This window comes from Corvus cornix, chromosome 20, assembly GCF_000738735.6.
Source record: "Corvus cornix cornix isolate S_Up_H32 chromosome 20, ASM73873v5, whole genome shotgun sequence".
Classification (NCBI taxonomy): domain Eukaryota; kingdom Metazoa; phylum Chordata; class Aves; order Passeriformes; family Corvidae; genus Corvus; species Corvus cornix.
The window spans coordinates 3,112,404-3,136,352 of NC_046349.1; the positions used below are offsets into that span (position 1 = coordinate 3,112,404).

General features: G+C 43.1%; 1 long non-coding RNA gene across 2 annotated transcripts in view; it reads right to left on the reverse strand.

The window, feature by feature from the left end:
* Positions 1-21,659, reverse strand: part of LOC109144307 — a 30,198-nt gene extending 8,539 nt beyond the window's left edge. For both annotated transcript variants that reach the window (XR_002044979.3, XR_002044980.3), the window contains exons 1-3: positions 21,319-21,659; positions 20,714-21,011; positions 11,325-11,425 (exon numbers count right to left, since the gene is read on the reverse strand). This is a non-coding gene — a long non-coding RNA (uncharacterized LOC109144307). The remainder of the gene's footprint in view (positions 1-11,324; positions 11,426-20,713; positions 21,012-21,318) is intronic.
* Positions 21,660-23,949: the final 2,290 nt, after the last annotated feature.

Below are 23,949 nucleotides of genomic sequence, written 5' to 3' on the forward strand. Positions count from 1 at the left end.
GTCCTTCCAGGAAGGACATGAGGATGTAGGAAGCAAAAAAATCCTTTTTTTTTTCTTCTCTGAGTTTCCCCAACACCCAGGAAAGGGCAGTGCAGGCTTTGGCTGGGAGAAGGGATCCCCGGGGAGGGAGCACATTCCTCTGTCAAACGTTCTACGAACAGTTGCCAGCTTGGTGCTAATTATATAGTGCTCACCTACCACCAGGGCCAAGAGTTATCCAAGGAGACTTTTTATCCTGTTATTCAGCTTTAATTGACTGTGCTGAACTGAAATTTGCCTTTGGAAGTCTCTCCATACTTCCAGTATCTTGGAAACAGAACCTTTTCAAGGAAGAAGCCTAATGATATACCTTCCTTTTCCCAGCCAGAACTTTGCTTAACAGACAAAAATTACTAAAATCCAAGTTCCAAGTAATTACAATCAGTCAAGATGTGGAAGCTCTTCCAACACTAAGTTTTGTGTGTCTTTTTGCTTTTACAGAAACTCCCTCTGTTCTCTCTCCAGACTTTAAAGGTTTAAGCAATCAAGTTCCCTATTTTCTCTTAATGCTCTGCATTTTAGCCATCAATAAGTCTGGATTATGTTTTCCAAGCAAATGTTTCCAAGAATATAAATATACGGCAGGGGGGAGGCGTATATATATAATTTTAATTATGGAAAAAATAAAAGGGCTGAGTTCCTTAAGGAAAAGGAATGGAAGCAATCCATCCTGTATTTCCAACAGAGGTTGACATGGTCCATGCTCATGGAGTATTGGACAAATCTTGAGTTTCTTTACAACTTCTCTTGTTCTGCTTTTAGTTTTCACTTAGAGCTGAAAACAGGTGGTGGGAGAGAACAGGAAACTCTTACAGTTGGAGTTTGTAAGGACCTGTTCCTGTCAGAAATGTATCTACTCTTCCTTCCCTTCTGCTGACAGCATTCTTCATGCTAATGGAGAGCTGCATAAATCCCTCCTAGTTCTCTTCCTTATTTTCAGATCATTTCAGCTCTGCTGGAACTTTTCTGCAGCTCCCATCTTCCATTTGGGATATTTTCCTTAATTTCTCTTCACACCTGGTAATGTGCAGTATTCAATAATCTCTCAGGGTCCCAAACGCTTGAAACATGTTTTCGGAATGCACTGTCACACTTACAACTGCTCCTGTTTAAAGGAGCATGAATTTCCTCAGCACGTCATGCTCCAAATCCCTGCTTCTGAGAACCTTTCTTAGTTACAGTCCCCAGTGCTGTAGTTACTGCCTTTAATAATTGTCTTTCTCCATTTTTATGCTGGGGGGTTGTTTTTAAGGCTCTCCTGGGGAGAACAAAAAGGCCATAAAATTCTTTAGTCTCAGGGTCATTTCAGATCAGGTACAAATTTTGTAGGCACCAGACTGGTGCCTTATTGCTCCATCTGTAGAAATTCACGGAGGCAGCGGGAATAGCTCTGTCTGTCCTACAGAGATCAGCTGAATGTCCTACACAACTCTGTGTGACACTTCCAGGAGGAGCTGGGCAGATGTTGGCCATGGGGTGGCAAAGCTGTCCAAGCTCCACTGCATTAATCCCCTCTGGGCTGCCTTGGTGCAGGCGAGCTGCAGGGACAGCCTCGGCGGCTTCCCTGGGCTGTGCTGTGATTCCCATGATAAACCCAGTGGCTGGGATCTGTGGCAAGAGGTGAGAGATGCTGGTCACCACCTGGCTGCTCGGGGCAGAGATCCCTTGTGCTCCCTCGCTGCTGCAGCTTCCAGGGAGGGACAGCTTGGCTTTGCTCCCTGCAACGTGCCCACGGGGCAAGAACCAACACAGGGCACTGCTGTGGATGCAGCTGTGCCAAGGGATCAGGTCTGGGATCCTGGGATGAAACCAAACTTATTTACGTCATAACCTCAACATCTGTGCGCTGGGAGTGAGCAGTGGATGCCACAGGGCTGGTGAACCCAGTAGAGGCTGTGAGGGAGCTGAGACAATCACAGAATCTCTGAATGGTTTGGGTCGAAAGGGACCTTAAAGCTGATCCAGTTCCTCCTCCTGCCATGGGCAGGGACACCTTCCACTATCCCAGGTTGCTCCAAGCCCTGTCCAACCTGGCCTTGGACACTTCCAAGGATGGAGATAAACTGTTCATTCCATTTCAGCTGCCTTCTTTGTGCCTTTAACAAAGCTTCCTCCCCTGAATCCTCACAAAGCTCCGGTTCCACACAGGGTTCCACACAGCAGAGCAGGAGAGCCAGACAGTCTCTTGCCTTGCTCTGCATGGGCTTGGGAGTAATAGAATGAGTCATCAGATGGGACCTTAAAATTATGATGTGTGGCACGGCTTGTGAAAACCTAAAGAGATTAATATTTAAAAAAAAAAGGATCCAGTTCCCTCAGCGCTGTAATGAAGAGGTATTATACACACCAGGCACCTGTGTGAAGGTATCCCTGTAACGATCTATTACCACTTGAATGAAGGCAGATTAAATACACACTAGAAACTGAGCACTGGGGAATTTATACTGTTTTCTCCAGGACTGCACCACGAGAGAAAAGAAGCAGCAAAGAGAAATGATGATAAAAAAAAAAAAAACAACCACCAAAATACTTAAAAAGGATATTGCTGCCCTATATTTTGTGTCTCCTTGCTGCTCTCAGCACTAGGGATTTTTGTGTAAAAACAAAATACTTATGCCAGCAGGAGTTGGGTCCAGAGTCTTCCTTGTACATGCAGGGACTGGTTCTAATGATCCCTAATGGAGATGCTCCCAAATGAATTTTCAAAGCCTCAGCTTTCCAAAATCCTTATCCATGTCACTGATGGTCATGTTTTGTTGGAAGTAGCACTCAGAAGGGAGTTCTGTAATAAATAAATTGCTGCCAAACTCCAAGAAACCAATACTTCACACACAGTTATCTCACTACACACTTTCAAGCAAGTACTTCCCTTGCATTTTCCTTCCCATCATTTCTGATAAATGAAATAATGTTACTTTTATCTGCTGCCTTTGTGAAGTGCTGCACATGTTATTTGTGCAAGGAGAATGCCAATGAACTCATTCTTTTTTCCTTTGCTTACACGAGAATAAAGCCCAATTTCTCGGCAGAGGCAGCATCAGATTGCCAGTTGCTAGATGAGGTAAACCAGATTTTCTTTTTTTAATTTTTAACTTGAAATTTAGCAGTGCTGAGTTTTCTAACACCAAAGCAACAAAGCTTTTGGAGTAGACCGATGACCTAAGGAAGTGCTGCCATTCCTCAGGTGCCCTGCAGTCCCACTACCACCCCACATATTGATGTACTGAAGCATCCTGCAGCTCAAAATAGGTTTTTTTGGTGGTCCTTTAGGTTCTGCTTTTGTTGATGATATGCCTGACCCACCAGAAGGTATTTCAAAGGAAGCTCTTGGTGTCTTTCATGTGCTTGCCCCATTTGATGCCCCTTTGCCAAATTATAGAGGCATGGTCTTTGAAGCACAAAAAAATGTTGCCACTTCTCTGTATTTGCTTCCCTCAGAAGCTGTGGATGTCAGTCCAAGCTGAACTGTGGCACTAGGTGAGGCATAACCTTGGGATCACAGCCATTTCTTGACCCTTTATATACCTGTATTTTCTTTTGTACCCCCTTGTCCTGAGTTCTCTTTGTACAGTGCAGTTTTGTCAGGATATCCCCAAGCTCTCCTGCAGAATTTGATTTGTTGTTTTATTTTCATTGAGAAAGATGGGTGGGTGAGGAGGGAGGATGTTGATTTTTCCTGCATTAAAGCCAGCAAAGAAAAGAAGAAAGGATCTGAAACCTAAGGAAATTGCACCACTAATCATATTTTCGTAAGCTGTCCTCTGTAGCATTACAGTCACAGAGTATATTTATAATTTGGTTTATATGAGCAACGGTTTAAGTTAAGGGAAATTGGTTTCCTTTTCAAAATGTCATGTTTCTCATTTCCTTGCCGAATCTTGGGCTGCTCTGAGCTCATATCAGACTTTAAATCATTCAAAACCACACTCCATAATTAAAACGCTGTAAATTCTCATTAATCAATTTAGCAGGTTTGATTTGTTCTAAAACACATTAAAATCAAGCTGAAAGCTCACTGAAATTCCAGGTAGCACATACACTAGTGCAAGGCAAAGGAAAGATAAATCCACCACTACAGGAAGGCTGCACAGTGGTGGGGCTGGACTTGTATATTTTTATGCTCTTTCCTGACTAATCCTGGGTTAAAGGCTTCAGTTTTCAACGTTGTGCGATTTTTTTTCTTTGGAATTGAGCTTTTCTTTCTGGAATATTTAATGTTTTCTGTAGCACTCACAGCATCCAAGCATTCTCTGAACTCCTCAAACTTCCCCACGGACCATATTTTATCCCCTGTTCCCATCTAAACCTTTGTCTTGTTGGGTGAGGGCTCTGGGATTCTTTGTTGAGTGGAAATGGATTCAGTTCTGCTGCAGTTCACAGATGTGAAATAGATGTTTTGGACATTTCTCACCATGAGAGTGAGAAACAAATCACTGATTAACACAAGAATCTTGCACAGTCTTGTGACATTTGGTCTGGGGTTTGGACTTGTCCCGTTAGTAATTATAAGAATGTGATAAAATCACAGCGTATGAGAAGACATTGGGACAAAATCTGCTGATTCATGGATCAAAAATTCCAAGTTTCACAACACAGTGTTGGTCAGCTGTCCCTTCCTAAAGCCTGCTTTATGAAAAAATGAAAATAGGTGCCTTCACAGTGTTATGGAATTCAATGCTGAGGCTATATCCGACTACTGGTAATGGTATTTAGATTTATTCAACCGGAGTAGTTGCCTTTAGATCTCCATAAGTGTTAGAGTAAGGGAAAATAAATTAAAATTATACCAAAGAGAAATAAAATAGGAAAAAGCTGACCCCTGGACCCCAGGGACAGATTTGCTCACTGCAGTTCTGGTTGCAGAGGCAGCTACAGTAACAAACTTGGTTGCATAAGAAACAGCAAATAAAGGTGCCACCCTAGAGGGAACAAACATTAATATTTCAGAAAGGATATCTCCAGAAAAAAAAATTATATTGGGCCTTTTTTTGTTCAGTGTTCATTGCTGTTATTAGTGCAGGTAGAGCCAAAGCCAATAATTACACCTTATGAAAAGATTTAATGCTTTGCTAGAAACTTAACTTCAAGAAAATGTGGCGAGGGAGAAGCAGGTTGTAGAGGATGAGCACCGTTAATGCAACACTTCACGGAAAAGAAAAATGAAGTTTTCTTGGAAAGGCAGGGAGATCAGGGTCCTTGTGTGTTTCTATTAAATGGTGATAAAGCCCTGCTCTCCCAGGTTGTGGGACGTTGGCAGGCTCCTTGCATATAGATATCCCTTTTCCTGCCAGCCCTGGGCTGGATGAAAGCCCAGCAGTGCATTCCGTTAAGGAGCTTATTCATACAATTAAGTTTAATTGTCAGCAGTTTTGATACTTCAAACTAAAATGAAACCTGGCTCCATTTCTGCAGCTTAGATTCACCTGCAGCCTGGGAGAATTCTGATGGTATTAAAATTAGAGTCTTGTACTGCTAAAATGCCAGCCAGCTGCAGGGGTACATTCTGCACAAACAGGTTGCTTCCTCCCAGGCCTGAGGAACTGAGCAGCAGGTCCTCAACAGAGTCTATTTCTTTTTCTTAAGCAACAGCTTCTCAGGTTCTGGAGCATAGGGAGGGTGTTTTTCCTGCTCACGTTGGCTGTGTGGTCCTTGGTCCTCCCCCAGCTCCGTGGGCTTCAGGACAGATTTTTGAAAAGATAGACATACAGACCGTATTTCATATTTTCCTTAGGCTGAAGTATGTGACATTTTGCCATTATCACCAGCCTCATACACAGCGTGCTAATGAGCCTGAACCTCAGTGCTGCCCCCAGAATTAGAAGAGAAAATTTGAGCAATGCCCTACTTTTGCTGTTGCTTCCTCTGACACTTAACCTTCCTGATCTCTGACTCAAGAATTCCTGTGCTTTGCTTCTCTTTCATCCCTGGAAGTGTTCCAGGCCAGGTTGGACAGGACTTAGAGCAACCTGGGATGGTGGAAAGTGTCCCTGCCCATGGCAGGGGTGTGAAACAAGGTGGTCTTTAAAGTCCAGTTCAACCCAAACCATTTGGGGATTCTCTGGTTCTGTGATTCATTTTAAATCAGGATCACAACAAATCAATGTCTGTGGTTTTCCAGTGTCAGTTTTTAGTTTAGGAATCTTGCTTGTGCACATTCTGAGCTGCCTGGGATGAGGATTTTTCACAGTTAAAACCAGTCCTGGCTCCCACACCAAATCACATGAGTGTTGAGACACCATCAAAGCTTTCCTTTCATGGAAGCATCAGGGAATTCATCATCTATCCTGGCCTGGGTCTTAGGGTGAGATTGTGACCATGACTGGACTGTTTGGCCTGGAGGATAAAAGCTGACTTAGCTGTTCTTTATTTGAACATTGATTTGAAGCAAAATGCACTCTCTGTACATGAGTGCCCAGCCCCCAGGCTGGAGACATGGATGGTGAGAGGCACAGAACTGTGGCAGAGGCTTTGTCAATCTCGTGACAGGGATGCTCTCATAAAAAGCAGGATTATTTGGGTAAAATTGCTGCCTTAAATTGGAGTAATGGAGGGTTTGAACCCAAAATTCTGTAATTTTGGATGAGTCTTTTAACACTTGGTGTATAAGACCAGAAGAGTTGTATCCTACTTTCCCTGCTGCCTAGTAAATGGTGGCAAGGTCCTTTTCTAGCTCCACCACTCTCCATTTATCATTCACCTTTTAAAGAATCCAAAACCAAAACGATGCATTTTGCTTCATTTAAATCAGTTTCACATATTCATACAAATTGCTTTAAACGCTGTTTCTGGGTGATCTTAATGGACTGTTCCTTTTTCCCCAGATCTCTCGTTATAATCATCCATCACAGCAGTGACCATTTACCTGTGCTTTACTCAACATCAACAGAAATACTTCAAGGAGCAGGAGTTTAGTGCACAGCCCAAGCCACGTTTCTGTGACATGAGCAGTGATTGGCAGGAGCAGGATAGCCACAACTAATCACATTTTGCAATTCATGGAAATTGTGACATTACTTAATCAGCTGCTGCCACAAGCACCAAAACCTTTGTCCTCCTTTAGAAACTAAATTACATGAGAAAGACAATTTCATCCGAGCTTTACCTGTCCATTACAGTGCTGCTGGATCATTAGACAGAGTAATTAAACATCAAGTAGAAATAATTATTATAATTACAGGACATTTGAGATTTCATTTGCTTTCATGAAATATGAGTTACATAAACTAATTCCTTTTGTAAGGTCCTCTCGTGATAGCAGTGAATGTCCAAACAGCTCCAGTCTTTGCCTGCTGATTTTGGCAGCATTATTGGGCCAACCTTATAGTAGCTATTAAAAACTCAAAAATTACCAACTATTATGATACCAGGATAGCCAAATGGCCTCTGTGTAGTTAGAAAATAGGAAATTACCATAGTAATTGTACTGGTTCTTTCTGTTCCTGCTCTCAGAGTGAGAAACTCTGGGAATAGTCCGGTATTTTCTCTACCGCACTGATTACAGCAGAAAATGTTCAGTTCCTGATGGCAACAGCCACTGCTTTTTTTTTGTTTGTTTGTTTTTTTAGTTGTATTTTATAATTTGTTTACAGCTGGATTTTGGTGCTGTGATGACTCTGTGAGGGTACTGAGCTAATTCAGCACCCAAGCCCTGCAGCATCCTCTCCTCTGCCTCCTCAAGGAGCGGTTTGCTCTTGGACTCTTCCTGAGCTGTGTTCACTCCAGAATCTTTGCCAGCGTGGCTGAGGCAATCTGAAGCAGCACCACTGAAATATTTCACAGTGAAATGCTCTTTGCAGGTGAAGCTGTTGAGAGGAGTGAGCTGGCTCCCAGTGAAGTGCAGGGCAGCTTCCCCAGGGACACCAACGAGCGTGTTTTTCTGCAGCTAAACATGAGATTGCTCTGACACGTGCACAGAAAAATACAGATTTTGCCAAAAGACTGCATTAGGTCTGGACACTCACACTTATGCTTGTTACTTGCTTATTTACCTCATATACCAGGTGACAATGTGCTGGATGAGGCATCTCATTCACAGAGCCCTGCCCTATGAAGGCATTGCTCGTGCAAGAGCAAAGGGTGTGTGTAGTAAGAAAAAGTGAAAGAAATGACACAAATATCAAAAGCACCATCATAATGCTATCTTATAATTGAATTTCTCCAGAAAAGAGAAGGTGTCAGACTAGTGGGGATCCAAGGCAATATAAAGGGTAGAAATGAACCAGAGAGGTTTTATTTATGTAAAAAGTTTTTAAAATAGGGCTGTGTCTTGGCTAAACAAATGCTGCAGACCTACATCCAGAGCACTTGTGAACAGACATTGTAAGTATTTCTTTTAAACACCCCTCCATCAGTTTGTGGCTGGAGAATACTTTGCATGCAGGGTACAGGGGGAAGGATACAGGCTTGAAAAAATGTCCAGAAAACACCACCAGCAACAGGGCAAAGTGACTTTATATTGTTTAATCTATCCTAGACAAGTTAGCAGCAAAAGTCCCCAAACTCAGCAGGATTTGCTTCCTGATTTTGAAGCAGCAGAGCTCCAGGGTAAAGGTAAAGGTGTCTCCCTGGGAGCAGTGGCAAACTGGGCAGGGGGCACCACTGGGGATGGAGGAGGTTCTCTCTTCCCTCTTCCCCCTGACCCACGAGCCTGGATACCTGGAATGCATTTTCAGTTTGAACAAGCCTTCCTATCTCTTCCCTTTTTTCCTTTTCAGGGCCGAAACTCGAATCAGCCATGGCCACCCCACCGAGCTGCTCCAGCCAGGATTTGCACCAGCTGCCCTTTCAAATGGAAATAAGTACAGAGTGGCCTGTGAATACAGACTTCTTGAAAGGGTTCCAGGATTACATTAAAGCGGCCGATTTGGGCACAGAAGATCAAAAAGAAAGTCACAGCCAAAGTTTACCCAGGTTTCCAGGGAGCAACCTAATAAAGAAGAATGAATAATACCCAACGAGAGGCTACGACTCCTATTAATTCATTTGTTTACTCGGCTCCCAGAGAAGCTCCTGCCACATTATCCTGCAAAGGAGGCTCAGGTGGCTTTTTATTTGCTTATTTAAACGCCTTCCCCACCTTGTGCCGAGTCCCGGTGGGTTGTGAATATGCCAGGAGGATTCTGCTACTGTTATTCCCTTGTATGTCTGAGTTTATTCAGTTCTCCATGGGATTATCAGGCAAGGAAGAAGATAACAAAGAGGTCCATTGTCTACAGGTAGGAGAATAGACACATTTAAAATGAGTCCAGCATCTCCACAAAAGTATTTAGCTCTGGCTAAACGTATTCCTTCTCCTCATGTAATGAAACAGGAATTAGAAACCATCATTGAGAAACCAAATTAATGCAACAAGTTACTGTTAATGCATAAACTTGGCAACCTGTTTGTCCTATGTTTCCCCTATTCAGTTTCAAATGTACATAATTAATTATTGCATTTAATCTCCGTTCTCCCTCCAGCCTGCAGCATCAAACCAGCACTTGATGGTGTCAAAGCTCATGTCAACCTAAGACAAAAACATAGATGGGATCTTGCTGTATGGTTTCTAGGACTCTTTGGTATAGTGATTAAGATGTAAATGGAAAGAAATTAATTGATATAAGTAAGTCATTACCAGCACCATCTATTAAGTATAATCAAAATCAGTGTCTACATGAGCTATTGATTGCCACGTGCTTTTGTAAGTGTAATTGTAGCATGAATTGTCTGTGCATGGCTGGGCCTTTCATTGTTGTAAATATCCAGCTGAAGCAAGAGATTAAATTCTGTACAAGCTCTAGAGTGCCTGCAATAAGTGTGAAACCTTTGCTTTCATTCGTTGCTGTGCAGATTTAAATAGAGTATGAAGGAATATTTTTCGGTTCCCTCAATTGGACTACAGGTCTTGTCATATTTGTGTAAGGATAACAATCTCTAGACTGTGAGGCAGCTTTATAACCAGACTAAAACCAATCTGCAGTCTCTCAGGTCATATCTGGCAGTGTCCACCAGCCTGGGCTGCTGCAGAAGAAGCCAATTCTGCAGAACAGATGGGCAATGGCATATGCAAAATTTAACTTCTTGCAAAAATTCTCCAATTTGACCACAGGATTTTTCCAATACTTAATACAGGAGGATTTTGGTCCCAGTAAATTTGGAAGTGCTTCAAGTGCAAAATCACTGCATTTCATTGTTGCTTATGGCACGTTTTGGCAGCTGTGATCAGTATTGAGCATTTGCAGTCACGTTACTTCAAAATCTGACTCCGTGTCTCATCTGGGGTATTTATGCCATAAGGAAAACAAAGACCTGATTGTGCTGATTCACCCCTTTGAAGGCAATACCAAGAATTATGATATAAATAGCAAAATACAGTAGGTGATCACAATGGTTGATTAGAAAAGTTACCTAATTGCACCTTTTTTTTTAAAAAAACTTGTTTTTAAAAATCTGCTTCTGCTTTTCTCACTTTGCATACAGTGTGGGGCCTTGATTTACTTTCCCTTTGCAAACTCCTTGCAGAGCATGAGAAGAGGTGGGGGCTGGCAGCCTTAGGTGGGTTTTCAGTATCAGACTATAATCTGGAATTATTTCAGTGTGACCAAAGGCTCCATAGTTGTGTGGCTGAGCTGCTTCACTTCACCCAACCACTGAGTCACATTCTGCAGTGAGAAAATTAGAACCGAGAATCAGGACTCCAGACAGATAATATCACTCTCAGATGGCTTTTTAGCCATACTAGAAGATAATTTTGGAACCTTTTATCTTCAGTGTTGGTTTTCAAATGACAGCTGAAGTTCACTGGAGAGGCAAGGCAAGGAAACCTGCCCAGCTACTGTGGGTGCTGCCTGCTCTGTGCATGGGAGATGTCATTCTCCTGCTCCACCACTGCTCAATCCTCCTGCTTAATTTTTATTAAACAAACCTTAGATATTTATTTTCCTTGATGATATTGCTCTTATCCATAGCTAGTGCCAGAGATGCAATCAGTTAAGCTGGAAGGGGATGGACACTTGCTCTGAACTTTTTTAGGGCACTGGTTCCTGTCAATCCAAGCTGGACTGAGCTTCACAAGCAAAGAACAAATGTAGGTTGTCTGAGAAGGGTTTCCAAAGCTGTTTCTTCACCCTCATCAGCAAATTTAGAAAGAAATTTGAACCAAATGTGCTCAGCTCTGGGAGTTGCCATGGTTGCAACACAGACGATCTAAATGTGGGAGATTATATAATCAGACAGAATGACTATTTATACAAAGAGTTTAATTTAAACAAAAAAAGGGAGAGAAAAGCAAATGTGCTGTACAATACCTGACTTTGTCCCTATGGCAGAGCTGCAGGAGCACCAAAGGTGTTAAATCCCAGGGCTCACACACTTCTCCTTTGCAAGGTGTTTATAATGTGCACTAAATCTAAAACAAAAACAAGAAAAGCATGAAGTGAAAAGTAGTGTAGATTACAAAGATCCATCCAAGCCAGAAGGAAGCTGTTTATTATATCTGGGTCAATGGCAGTGTCTTCTTTATGGAAAGTCCTGTAAACTTTTAAAGCACGGTGATGTGGATGTCCTCCTCTGGAAGGATTATCTGGTGTAATACTATCACAGGGACTGATTTGTCTTCCCTTGAAGAGATTTAACATAGGGGAGCAGATTCTATGGCTCATAAGATGTTACCTATACATGGTCATGTCATTCTTTCTGGTCCAGCTCTTGTGCTGCTCCCTCGAGGCTGCTTCCTTGCATTTCCCTCTCTTGCACATCCTGGGCTCATCCACGGATCAGAGACTGGCTGGAGTGAGATTTCACCCCTATAGATTTCCCTTTAAACAGCTCCTGGGGGTCTATAAAAATGCTGGAGCTCACTAGGGATTTCCCCACAAGGTGCTGTTACCTACAGGGTGGTGAGGAGCAAGGTAATAATCATTAATTATGGGCAATGCAGGCAAACAAATGTGGCTCAGGGGTAACGAGGGTTGTTTTCCTGGAGCTTGGGCTCACCTTTGGTGCTTACAGATTAGACAGATGTGAACAGATTGCTTTCATATTTTTACATTATAGGACAAGTGCTCCCACAAGATCCCCTTTAATGCCCGCTAATGGGAAGCTGGAAGGAGCGTGTATTTATTAAGCAACTTTTTGGGGTGGGGGAACTTTCTGCCCAGTGACAGCAAACACTGAAGCAACCAAACTAAGATGATGCTGCATTCTGGCATCAATCAGCTGAGCCATTAGTCTGAACAGTGGGTGTTTCTCCTCCCTGCCTTTTACTTTCTGTGATGACAAACTTTCCATGGAAGTATAGTTCTGCTCAAATGACGATGAGAAATGGGCTGGGGAACTGCAGGGAGCAAGGGTAGAAGAAAATCTCTACTGCAGACACAAAAATGTTAAGGTTGCACAAGTAAATCCAGTTAGAGGAGAGAGATATACAGCAGAACCCATCTGTCCATCAGGCCATGGAGGAAATTGCTGTTCTTTTTTCATCCTTTACTGATTTTCCAGGTTTTTTAATTACCTTGCAGCATAGTGTGGACATACTGAGACTGTGGTTTGAGTATGAATGAGCTCTTTTCATTTTTAGAGGAGCTGGTGGTTGGCACCTGACCCCAAAACCCAGTGCTGGGGCTGGCATAACTTCCCATCATGGGGAGTGCTGAGCTCTGGTTTGCAGTGGGAGGGTTGAGCTCCCCATGGGTGCAGGGAAGATCACAACTGCTGTCACTGCAGGGCTCTTTGGGGAGGTGGCTATGAGAGGAACACTCAGTCCTGCAAGGAAAATAAAATTGATGTTAGGCAGTTTTCTCTCATGATTTGGGCTGTTGTGGGAGCTGGATCTTGTGTTGCTGCTGAGAGAGATCTTGGATGGTTGCAGAGTGCAGAACACACACAAAGTCCCTTTGGTAGGACACCCTGCTTTTTTCTCTTCACTTCAAATCCCATAGTGTGTGTCTCTTGCCATTGTAAGGTTCACCTCTTCTGTCTTTCAGAGTGAAAAAAGGCTTGCAAATGTTGGCCCACTTCTGTGAAATTCTTGATTTTCATTTTAAGGGAGTACAGAGAGAAAGCTTGTATTTATAATTCAAGCAGGGAAGGCAGATTCTGCTGTGTTTCCAGGCTAAAAGCACGGTGTGAGAGAGGCCTTGCAGCAGCCCAAAGCAGGTTCCTGCTGCTCTGCTATAAATCTCAGCAAACAGGGGTGCTGCAGCCAGAGCTCTGCTTTCGCACAGGCTGTTGTCATTAGAAAATATGAGGATTTTTCAAAGGTGAATAATGCTGCTCTCCCACACCCCGAGGAGCCACCCGCTCGCTGTCTGCAAGGCCATTCCAAAGGAAGGGATAGGTGAGAGCTGGAGAAGCTTCCCTAGGGAGCAGGGCACTAGCAGCTTCCCGTGGTCAGAGAGCTGGAGGTGTGCACAACCTGTGTCCAAGTTAAATATCTGCTGGTTTCCTCTCCTGTGGAGCCTCTTAGCTGAGAGCTGTAAACACTGCTACTGCAGGCAGACTGCTCTGTCCACCCTTCTGCCCCATCCTTCTGGGGAGATAGCGAGGGGTCACAATAACTGTGAGAATTGGTCTTTCAGAGAGGTTACTGGGTGTGGGAAGCATTTCCCGTCCACTTGTGGTCTGTTGGGCCTCTTAACTGTGAATCTGGACATAGTCAAGGAGAAGGTCCTTGCTGCAGGTGCTCTCTGCTCAAAGTCTGAATGGGGATAGTTTTCTGGTGCTGTATCTCATGCACATCCTGAAGCACAGCTCAGACAGCCCCTGCTTCCTTCAAACCCTGTTTTGCAGGAGGATGACTCTGGCACTGCTCCTCTGCCTTCCAACCTCCTTTGAACAACAGCTCTGGGTTGAGAGAGATGAAGTTAAAGGACAGATGAGACAGTTTTAAGCCTCAGGGAGGCTTATTAAGCTTGTCCCACCTCCTGTTGAGATTCCCATGGCCCAGTCTTTGACACATAGTGGGATGGTCACCGAGGAGGATTCCCTGCCCTGAGCTTCAGAGGTCCTTATGCATCTTACTGCACTGAGTGAGCCCTGGCTCCCTAGGGAGGAGGGAATGCTTTTCCAGGGTGATTCACCTCTCTGCTGTGCTAACACTGTGAGAACCACACTCTAAAAATACTTATTTATTTCCCTTGACTTCAAGTTGGCTTGCAGAAGTGAAGACATTTCCTTTTGGGCAAAGAGTCCTTCCCTGATGGATCAACAGGTCCCTGAATTTGATGTGTGAATGTCAGAAATTTACACACTGAGATCCTAGATTCAGTTATTTGAAAGTGTTTTGATGTGTTCTGTATTGAGGTCTAAGGCTGCATGCCTGGCATTGATTTAATTTCAGACTTTCTTTTTCATTGGGAATCTTCCCTTCAAGCTGTCATGTTTATTTTACCATTCTCCAAATCCTATTCACTTATACATGTTTCCTTAGTGGCATTTCTGGGATGACATGGGATTGTACCAAGGTCTTAAGAGGTCTTTTTTCATCTAGCCTTTTATCTTTCTAAAGCTTCATGTTATCTGAGAAGTACTTCAAACTGAATCTCACTGTCCTCTCATGTCTTCTAAGTAAAAAGTATGAAATAAGCTTAGTCCAAATCCCTGGAGGAATATTTTCTGATTGACAAGTCCTTGCAAATATGTCCTGGGACCTGTCTGTTCTGCCTAATAAATCATCATTAACTCTCAGCAGATGAAGAGAGATTCTCTTCATCTGACAGGGTATCAATTCACTTGCCTTAATGTATATAAGGTTTTAGGTCTCTCCCCCAGCGGTCTCCAAGAGAGGCTTTCTGTCAAGTGAAAAAATGGGATTCGGGCAGCAGAACTGAGCTGCCAGGTTTGCCAGTGATGGACGACGCAGGTGGGAATGCAGCTCTTTCCTCCTCTGCTTTATTGATCCTCTGGCTCTGGCCAGTGCAGCAAAGTTTCTGCAGCGCTAAAACCAAGCAGAAAATGAATAAGGGGGAGACAATGGCCTAAAGTCAGAGTCAAAGCCTGGCTGCTCTTGGGGAGAGCTTTTAGGAGGCTGTCAGCAATGTCACCTCTGACTTGGGCCAGTGCCCAAGGCCTCACAGGACAGAAAGTTAGTCTGGCACCAACCCACTGATGGTAATACCATGTGGAAGGCAGTTTTCCATTCTCTTGATCATCATCTTATTTAGGCACATCAACAACAAGCTCTTCACAAGCAAATCAAGAAACTGATATATGGCAGGCAAGACGTGGTTTCATTGTTCACTGTTGGCCAGAACCTTCCCATGCTTGAGTTGAGAGGCTTGCTCTGGTTGGTGGGCTGTGCCACACGTTATCTGCCCTTCTCTCCTGGAGTTCCTCACTTCGGCTGTCCAAAATTTCAAAGATGAAATCCAAAGCCCCAACTCACCACGTTGTCCTCCTCTGCCTAGGCCATGATTCTGAAGGAGGCTGTTTATGTGCTAATAAATTAGAAGTAATCCCCAAAATGTGCTGGGACATTACAAAATAATAAAAACCAGAATAGTTACAAAGTACACGAATTCTTGCTAACATCAAACACAATCCAGATATTTCACTAAGGCCTTAGTTTTCTTTTGTTATCTTTCTTAAGTATTTGTAAAGTAAAAAAGCTACTCCTATGTATAACTGCAGTTTACATTCTTTTGCATTTTTCCTCATAAACACCAAGATAAAAAAAAAAGAAAAAGAAAGATTTAAGGATTCTTTAATTTAATCCTTTCCCTCCAAGAGCTCAGCTATAAAGAAATACACCAGACGGAAATGTTTTAATGCACTCACAGAAGTGGCAATACTGAAATCTCTGCAGTATTTTAGTCATTGTGTTTGAATACCAGGATCCTGCTTAGAAAAAAAAGTAGTTTATTGTCTATTTGTTGGCTTAGTTGCTATGGCAGAGAGTTCAACGTGAGTGGCTCTGTGGGGAGGCAAACACCTCCTGGTATTTGAAATTGGGTTGTGGCCTTGGAGGAACACAACAGAATTTGTGCTGTCCATCAAAAGAGATGTGTGGGGAATATTCTGAGAAGAGTCCAGGACTCTCCCAAGATTCTGATATCCCAGCAGAATGTTAGTGCTCCCAGATCCACAGGGACTATGAGAGTACCAGGGGAAGTCAGATAAAAAGGCTGAGTTTGTTGAGATGAATTGTCTGGAAGTAAGTAGACACAATTGGGTGTTTTTGCCCAGCTGGGGTGAGAAGTTGGGGCACGGAAAAAAATTCCTAAGAAACATGTAGCAGATGCCACCAACCAGGAGAAGGAAAGATGAAGAAAGGAAAATTATTATGGTTGAGGCTGTAATGAAAACACTCTGGGTGTCCAGATAAAGGAATCTACAGAAAAGTAAAAATCACAGGATAGTTTGGGTTGGAAGGGACCTTAAAGATCATCTCATTCCAAACCCCTGTCATGGCCAGAGAGACTTTGCACCAGACTGGGTTGCTCCAAGCCCCGTCCAACCTGAGCTTGGAATAGTTTTTTTGTTCTGTTAATCACTAAATTGTGTGTCATCGAGTACAAACAGGATTAAAAGATCTACTCAAATATTTCCATTCTGAATGTGCAACTATGGGAATAGTCACCCTCTTAAGATTGTCCTAGATGTAAATCAGGTCCTTTTTAATGTATCTACACAACTTGCTTTTCAGTCTTCCCCATTCCACAGGAAAGCTGAACTTTTGAGTCTGTTCTCCTTCCTAGCCTTGACTCTTTCAAAAAACCCCGATTATTTTTATTGTCTGGTCCATTTTTTCAAGCTTTTGACAAGGCTTTTGAAAGAAGTTACTTGAAATCTGTGCTAACATAGAAAATAATAATAAAACACCTTTATCCCTCAAGACTTTGCCCAGTTTTTAGGTTGTGAGAGCATAGCTATGTAAAGGTGGCATTCAGGGAATTGCTGCCTGCACTGCCTCTGGGGATTGAAGGAAAAACAGGACTTGGGGCATGGAGCAAAAGACCAAAGAAATGTGCGGCAAACGGCCACCAGCCAGCAGATGGAAAGATGAAGGAAGGAAAATTCAGCTACTCATGAGGTGGAGGCTGTGATATAACGAGTCTGGGTGCCTAGATAAAGGAGCCATCAGTGGAAAGTTAAAATAAGTAGTTAGAATCAGTCATCACTGGAGCATCAGTGTCAAGAGTCACCAAACAAAGAGCAGAGCCCTTTTCTTTCTTATGTCTGGCAAGTGAAGGAGGTGTTGGCTTATAAAAAGGAAATTTCTTAGAGTGCCTTCCAGCACTCAGCCCTGAACCACTCAGTGCTTGGCACTTCTGCAGCGCCTCTCACCTGGGAAAACACTGAGTGAGAGACCTCGTAACACTTTTGTGGTGTGAGGTAAATCACATCATCCTGAACGTGGCCCTCTTGTTGGATGGACTCTGAGCTGCTGGAGTGCCAGAGGACTGGGGTTTATCCAATTTCTCAGTCAGACAAAGCAGAAGGAAACAACCCTGTGGAATAAGAAGTCAGGAGTTCTGCTCCTTTTTTTATTATGGCATGTGTCATAAATTTACAAAGGGTTCCCAACAGCACGAACACTGTCAGGCTTGTTACAGCATCACGACTTGTTTATGGCTTGGTTAACTGCACACACACACATAAAATCTACCACAGTTGTGTGGAATTCATAGCAGAAACTAACATTAGTTACCTCGTGAACTTTGGTTTATTGTGATCCTAAATTAGGTCTCTCTCTGTAGCTAAGTAATATTCAGTAATTTCAGTGTTCTGCAAGAGGTTAACCAAGTGTTGGTGTCTTAGTGCAAGCAGGGGCTGTGTTTTCTCATGGCCTGTTACAGAACTATTGCATCTGTTACCTTTCTGTTGATAGCAGATTCAGAAAACCTGGCCAGTTTCCAGAGCAGTACCTTTTTTTCATCACTGTCATCTTCTGTCAGTTCATCTCTCAGTCATAAAAATTTTAAAACAAAGTCTACTGTCTCTTGTTTAATATTCCTTCCATTAGCCATGCCCTGCACTTTCATTGCAGGCACCTGACGTTAACTTTTGGCACAGATAGTGTTTTACAAATTTTTACAAATCTAAAATACCTTGCTGACACTACCTGACCCCCCAGGCACGCTTAGGAAATTGCCATAACTATCTCTATTTTACAGAAAAGCTCTAAAGGAGACTCAGACAGAAGCGATACCCCAATTTTCGTTCGGGGACCGTAATTTAGGTGCCTTGTTAGTTGTGCTCTCAGCACTTCAGCCTGAATTTTACTGCTGTTAAATAATCAACTCTAACAGGATACCTGTGTGCTTTATTCTCCTGGAAACAAGGCATTGTGAGCAGGATGCCCCAAAAGGATGTGCACACAATAGCAATTTTAGCCCCTTTAAAAACTGAAGTTTCTCTCTTGAACAATAGACAAGGACTTAAGAAGCCTTGCAGATCCTCTGCAGGAATTTCAATGTGCTTACAACTTTTTTATTATCTGGCCTTCATATCTTTTTTTATATTTTTATTCCTGTCCTTCATCTGTGCTGTTTTCCTGCAGTAATTTCACGACCTTCTGGTGAGGTATGATGTGTCCCAGCTAGTGGAGGTCTCGTTCCTTGGTATTGACTGTGCTGTGTTATTGGAAACCTGTGGTTCAGTTTATAACCCATCATATTTTCCCTGTCTCTCTCCAGAGGAATAGTGCTTCTGATTAATTTTATTAGTGGGTTTATTTCAGTTCAAAATGAGGCGTGGGTTTCCAAGTGACAGAAAATAGTCCTTTTCTTAGAGTATAACAATGTAGTTCAGAGAGGCATTATCCAGAGAAAATGAGAAGATTTTAAAGGTTTCTTTAAAGGAAGAAAATTTCAGGCTTGATTAAAAACAGAACTGAAGGGGGAAAGAAAGGTTCAGCAGTAATTCCAAAACAGGAGTTGCAAAGATTTTTTTCCATGCTGCTGTAGTCTATTACCCTCACAGCAACACAGTGCTGAACACCGGGTGGCAAAAATTTCATTAGACTAGGAGCTAGTGTACAAAATTCAGAAATTTCCAGGTGAAAGAGAGGGGATGGACTGAGAACTTGAGGAACTAAACCTTAGTACAAGAAGAAAAGGGAGGAACCACAAATTCTGTGTCAGTCTCTGGATCCAAGGGCACCAAATGAAGTGGTTTTCATGGCCTTGTCCTGAGTAAGATTATTCATCTTAATTTCTTCCCCTTGCCTTGCAAATATCTGATGTAATTGGTAGCTAGTGACCAATTCTGGAATTCTTTCTTTTCTCCCAAGACAGGCAGTATTTTTCCTACACTGAGGACCATGTTCGTCACAGAACGTTTCCTCGTTTTTATTCCAGCTTCCTACCTTTACAGCCGAGCTCCTTTCTCATCTGTGAATCATCTGCCTTGCCTCTCGATACCAAAAGTGAAGTGAATACTACATTTTCCTTAAATTCAATGATCTTCTCTCCCAGCCCATCTCTTTTTAAAGCATTCATCAAGCAAATTATGGAGTCTCAAGGGTATGAAGTCTTCTGTTCAACTCTTTTCTCCTGTTTAAAGCAGTGAAGGCAGGGAGCAGAAATTAATGTAACTTTTGTCTCTGCCTTGACTTCAGAGAGCTCTTAAAGCAGAGCATTTCTTCTTATCAAAAGCTTTCTCCAAGGTGGTGCTCGCTTTACTCAGAGCCTGTGTGCATTCATCTTCCTCAACACTTCATCAATCACACAGGGGAAGGCTGTTGTGGAGGATCCTGGCTGAAATTCTGCCTGTTGTCTGGTTTAAATTGGGGGTTAATGGTTTGGTACCTTTGTAGAACAAGCCCCTGTGGAGCAGGGAGTGCTCTGGGAGCGCTGGGAGCTCAGCCCATGGTTGTTGACTCTGCTCACCCCTCCACACTGGGGCTTTCCAGTTAAGTTTTTCAGTGTTAGAAAGTCCAGCACTGCTTGATTCTAATGACCTTTATTGTGCCAACAGAAGTGACTTACTTTTCCTGGCTGACATTTATATACTTTTGTAAATGAATGATTGCACTACCTGGTTCATGGTTATGCATCTGTCGACAGCTACAGGTTTAACTTCATTTTCATGAGTTATTTACAAGGGCAGAGTTAATTACAATGGTTTTTTACCCAGTTTGAATACAAGGTACGTACACAATTCATATGAAATATTTCAGATATCTGTGATCTTTTTCTGAAACGGCAAAGGCTGAACTATTGCAGAACATTAAAACCAGACAAGTAACCCTTTTCTCCAAGAGCTCTAATCTAGAATAAACTTCCAGCCCAGCAGGCACAAATCAAAAAAAAGATTGTAGTAACAGCATTTTGTACTTCCAGGTGTCTTTATATTCCTTGTATGCCCATTTCCCCTGTATAACACATTCAAATTTTTATTCTTTACGTAAAAGCAATTTCATTTTACGTCACTTGTTATAGCAGAATAAATCTAGACAGGTAGGTGGTTTTTAGCAAATTTATTTATCCTATAAGTCTCCTCAGCAGATCATTGGCGAGCCAACATATCAAGACACGTCTTGAAAAGGTAGAAGGAGTCATTCAGAAGATGAAAAGAAGTTAAATAGGTTCAGAGTTGGTCATAGTTTAAAAAGGTTTGAAAGCATTGTAAGGAAGAAGGAAAGGCTGATGGAATTCCAGACCCACCTCGCCCCACTACCCATGGAAAGGAATAATGTCAATTTTCAGCACTGAAAAGTTACTTTGAATGAGCCCCAAATAAGGAGAAGTCTGACCTCATCATGAGACATTCTGTGTTCTCATTTCTCTTCGGTTTTCATTTTTTAGGATCCAGAATGCAAACCTTCTTGACACAGGCTAATAGACAGAAATTCCACTTGTGAACTCCAGTTGAATCGTCAGTCGTTGGGAGTGGACCAATTATTTTCTTTGAAAAGAGGGCTGAAATAAGGATGTCAGCATGACCCTCACAGTGTGGCACACTAACTAGTTAAACAAACTTTTGGGAGTTGAATTAGTAGGCTCCAGGCTCCTTAATCCCATGGCAACAATCAGCCTTAAGGATCTTTTAACCTGTCATTAGAGATGCAGGAAAAAGAATAAAACAATTAAAGAATGGAAGATGTTAGGTAGGAAGCAAGGTTTTCGTTTTAACAATATCCCTTAATCCTTTTTCCTTTAGCTATTTCTGAGGAAAACTCAGGTTTAGATACTTTCAGGCGGTAAAAAAAAAAAAAAAGAAAAAAGAGGAATATTTGGGAGAAAAGAGCAGTTAGTAGAGATAAGGGAGCTGATGTTACTGCTGCTGCTATTGTTCCTGTTGAAATCTAATTCTAATGCCTGGGGGAAAAAAAAGAAAGAAAAAACCTGAGACACTCACAACAGGAGCAAGAAGAGATTAGCAAAGGAAAGATGCATCCTCTGTCTTCTGTGGGACAGATCTTTCCTGGCAGTTATACTTGTAGAGAAGCAGACAGAGCCTGTGATCTGATCAGCTTCTCCAGCGCTCACGTGGGGATACTGAAACTTTGCTTTTAGCTTCATTTCCAGTAGCAAACACAGCCGTGCTGCAGAGAGATAGTGAAGTCTTGCATGGCTGACCCTGCCTTTTTCAGTTCTAATAGGAGAAGAAAATAGAAGAGGAGAATAGAAAATATAAGTAGATCTGTGAGGAGTAAAAATTACTGAAGCCTTGTTTTCTACCGATGTGTGTCCAGCGGCTGACCGGATTTCCTGCCTGAGAAGATTACAGAGGAAATTCTTGCATGTTTAAGCCCCTTATCTTGGGGCTCTGAGCAACCTGTTCTAGTGGAAAGTTTCCCTGCTGGGAGCAGGGTGGGTGGAATGAGATTTAAGGTCCCTTCTAACCCAAACCGTTCTGTGATCTCACAACTACTACCTCATGCAGCATTAGCCACCCTTCACCCCTTGCTGAGCACTTCTAGGGGCATTAATGTGTTCCTGTTCCTCCTTCCCCTACTCCCAGCTGCCCATCCTCACCACACTCGGGAGGATCCAGTTGTCTTTGAGCTTTCTACTGTCAGTTCTGCTCAAGACAGAGCTACAGGCTTAGGAGCTGTGTGTGAGGTGAAGGGATGAGAACGCCAGCGGGATCACATGAGCCTTGTTTCCATAGTAAATGAGGCTGAGAAGGTGGAGGAAGAAAGAAGAGCCATATGGCAAGTGGTGATGGCAGGAACCAGAGCTCTCTTCTGAGGGTGGCTTCAGGGTTTAGTCATGTATTGGAGCCAGAGATATCATTTCTCTGAATCAGGCAAGATGTTTTACAGGATCACATGGAGTTGCAAGAGTATCAGGGATCTAGGAAATGATAAGATTTGTTGTTATGGTAAACACAGTTCTTCTTCTTCATGTCTTTCTATCATGTCTTTCTGAAAATATTTGGTCACTTTCCCTTTTATTTATTTGTTTATTCATTTTATTTGATAAGATACCCAAATTCTGATGGCTCACGTTGTTTTTGAGGCCATTTTTTCCTTTCTACTAGAACCAGGTTTCTTCCACCCAGCCTGGCAGGAGCCTCTGTTGGGGGGTTTGGCCATCCATTGCCTCCCCCAGCCCCCACCACATCTCTTAGAGATGACAGTTTTCATCTGATCTGTAATTCCTGCCTTTTCTACATCCAACCCCCACATCAGGTCAGACCATGGGGCACGTGGAGGTAGTGCCAAGCAATAGGACAAGAGGAAAGGGCAGGAACTGCTGCACAGCAAGTTCTACCTGAATATGATGAAAAACCTCTTTACTGTGAGCACTGGAAGAGATTGCCCAGAGAGGGTGTGGAGTCTCCCTCACTGGAGATATTCCAGAACCTTCTGGACACAGTCCTGTGCCACGTGCTCTGAGAGGGGAGCTTGGACTAAATGACCCACTGAGGTCCCTTCCAAGCTGAACCATCCTGGGATCCTGTAGTCCTGGGGCGGAAGAGTTCAATGGCAAATGTCACACATCTTCCCCACGTGCTGGGAAGGTGATCAGCTCGGGAGATGTGCTCTTGGTAGGACAGGCAATGTCCCCAGCAGTGGTGAAAAAACCCCTGTGGGTCCTTCGAAGCAGGTGCACACGATCCTTGTGCCAGGGATTGTGCCACCGCCTCTGGATGGCTGATTGAATGCAACTTGTTTGCCTCTGCCTGTCTCCTTCCCTCGTGCTCTGAATGATTCACTGTCAGAGTGAGGATGAAAGAAACCAGAGCATAAAGGCACCTTTATCTGCATCCCTGCTCTCCGTGGATCCTGGCTGCGGAGGGACCCAGCTCCGCGCTCCATCCTGGAGGATGCTGCTGTGGGGAGCTGCTGGAAATTTGGAAATTAGGGGCACTTTTGCACCTTGTGCCGGGTCAAATGAAAGGTGACCTTGTCTCCTTGGGCTGTGTTTAGCCCCTGGGCTGCGGGGCAGAGAGGGAGGGCAAGGCTGTCCTTTGCCAAGTGGCAAAGAGTGAATTAACACAGCAGGTAACATTTTCTTGCTTTTAAGTAATTGTCAAACATAATGGCAGTTACCTGCCTGTTTTCTTGAGGGATTTGTACTGAACAAGGGGAAGAGCTGCTAACAGGATCCCAGGGTTGAGGAGAGATTTGAGAGGAAGGATCAGAAGAATTAAATATGTGACATGTAGCGAGGAAAGATGATAATGAATGGGTATATCTGCCTGTGCTGCTCCGTGCCAGCCACTTGAATGAATTTATTTAGGGAACAGAAGCAAAATAGCTGAATTGCCGTGATTCTCCATCCAGAAACATCCTTTTTTTTCCCTCAAAAATGTCAGTTAGCTTAAGGAAAACCTTCTTCCCAGTAGCATGGGGCTGAATTGTTCCCATAGGCACACTTTTGGGATGATCCAATAGCCTTTCAAATCAATGGAAACCCTTTCTTGGATCAAGATTTTAAATCCAGCTGTTTGAGGAGGAAGGGATGTGATAGAGCTCTGTATATTTTGGAGGCTGTAAATGCTGAGGTGAGAGGAAGGGGTTATTTCATGTAGCACAAA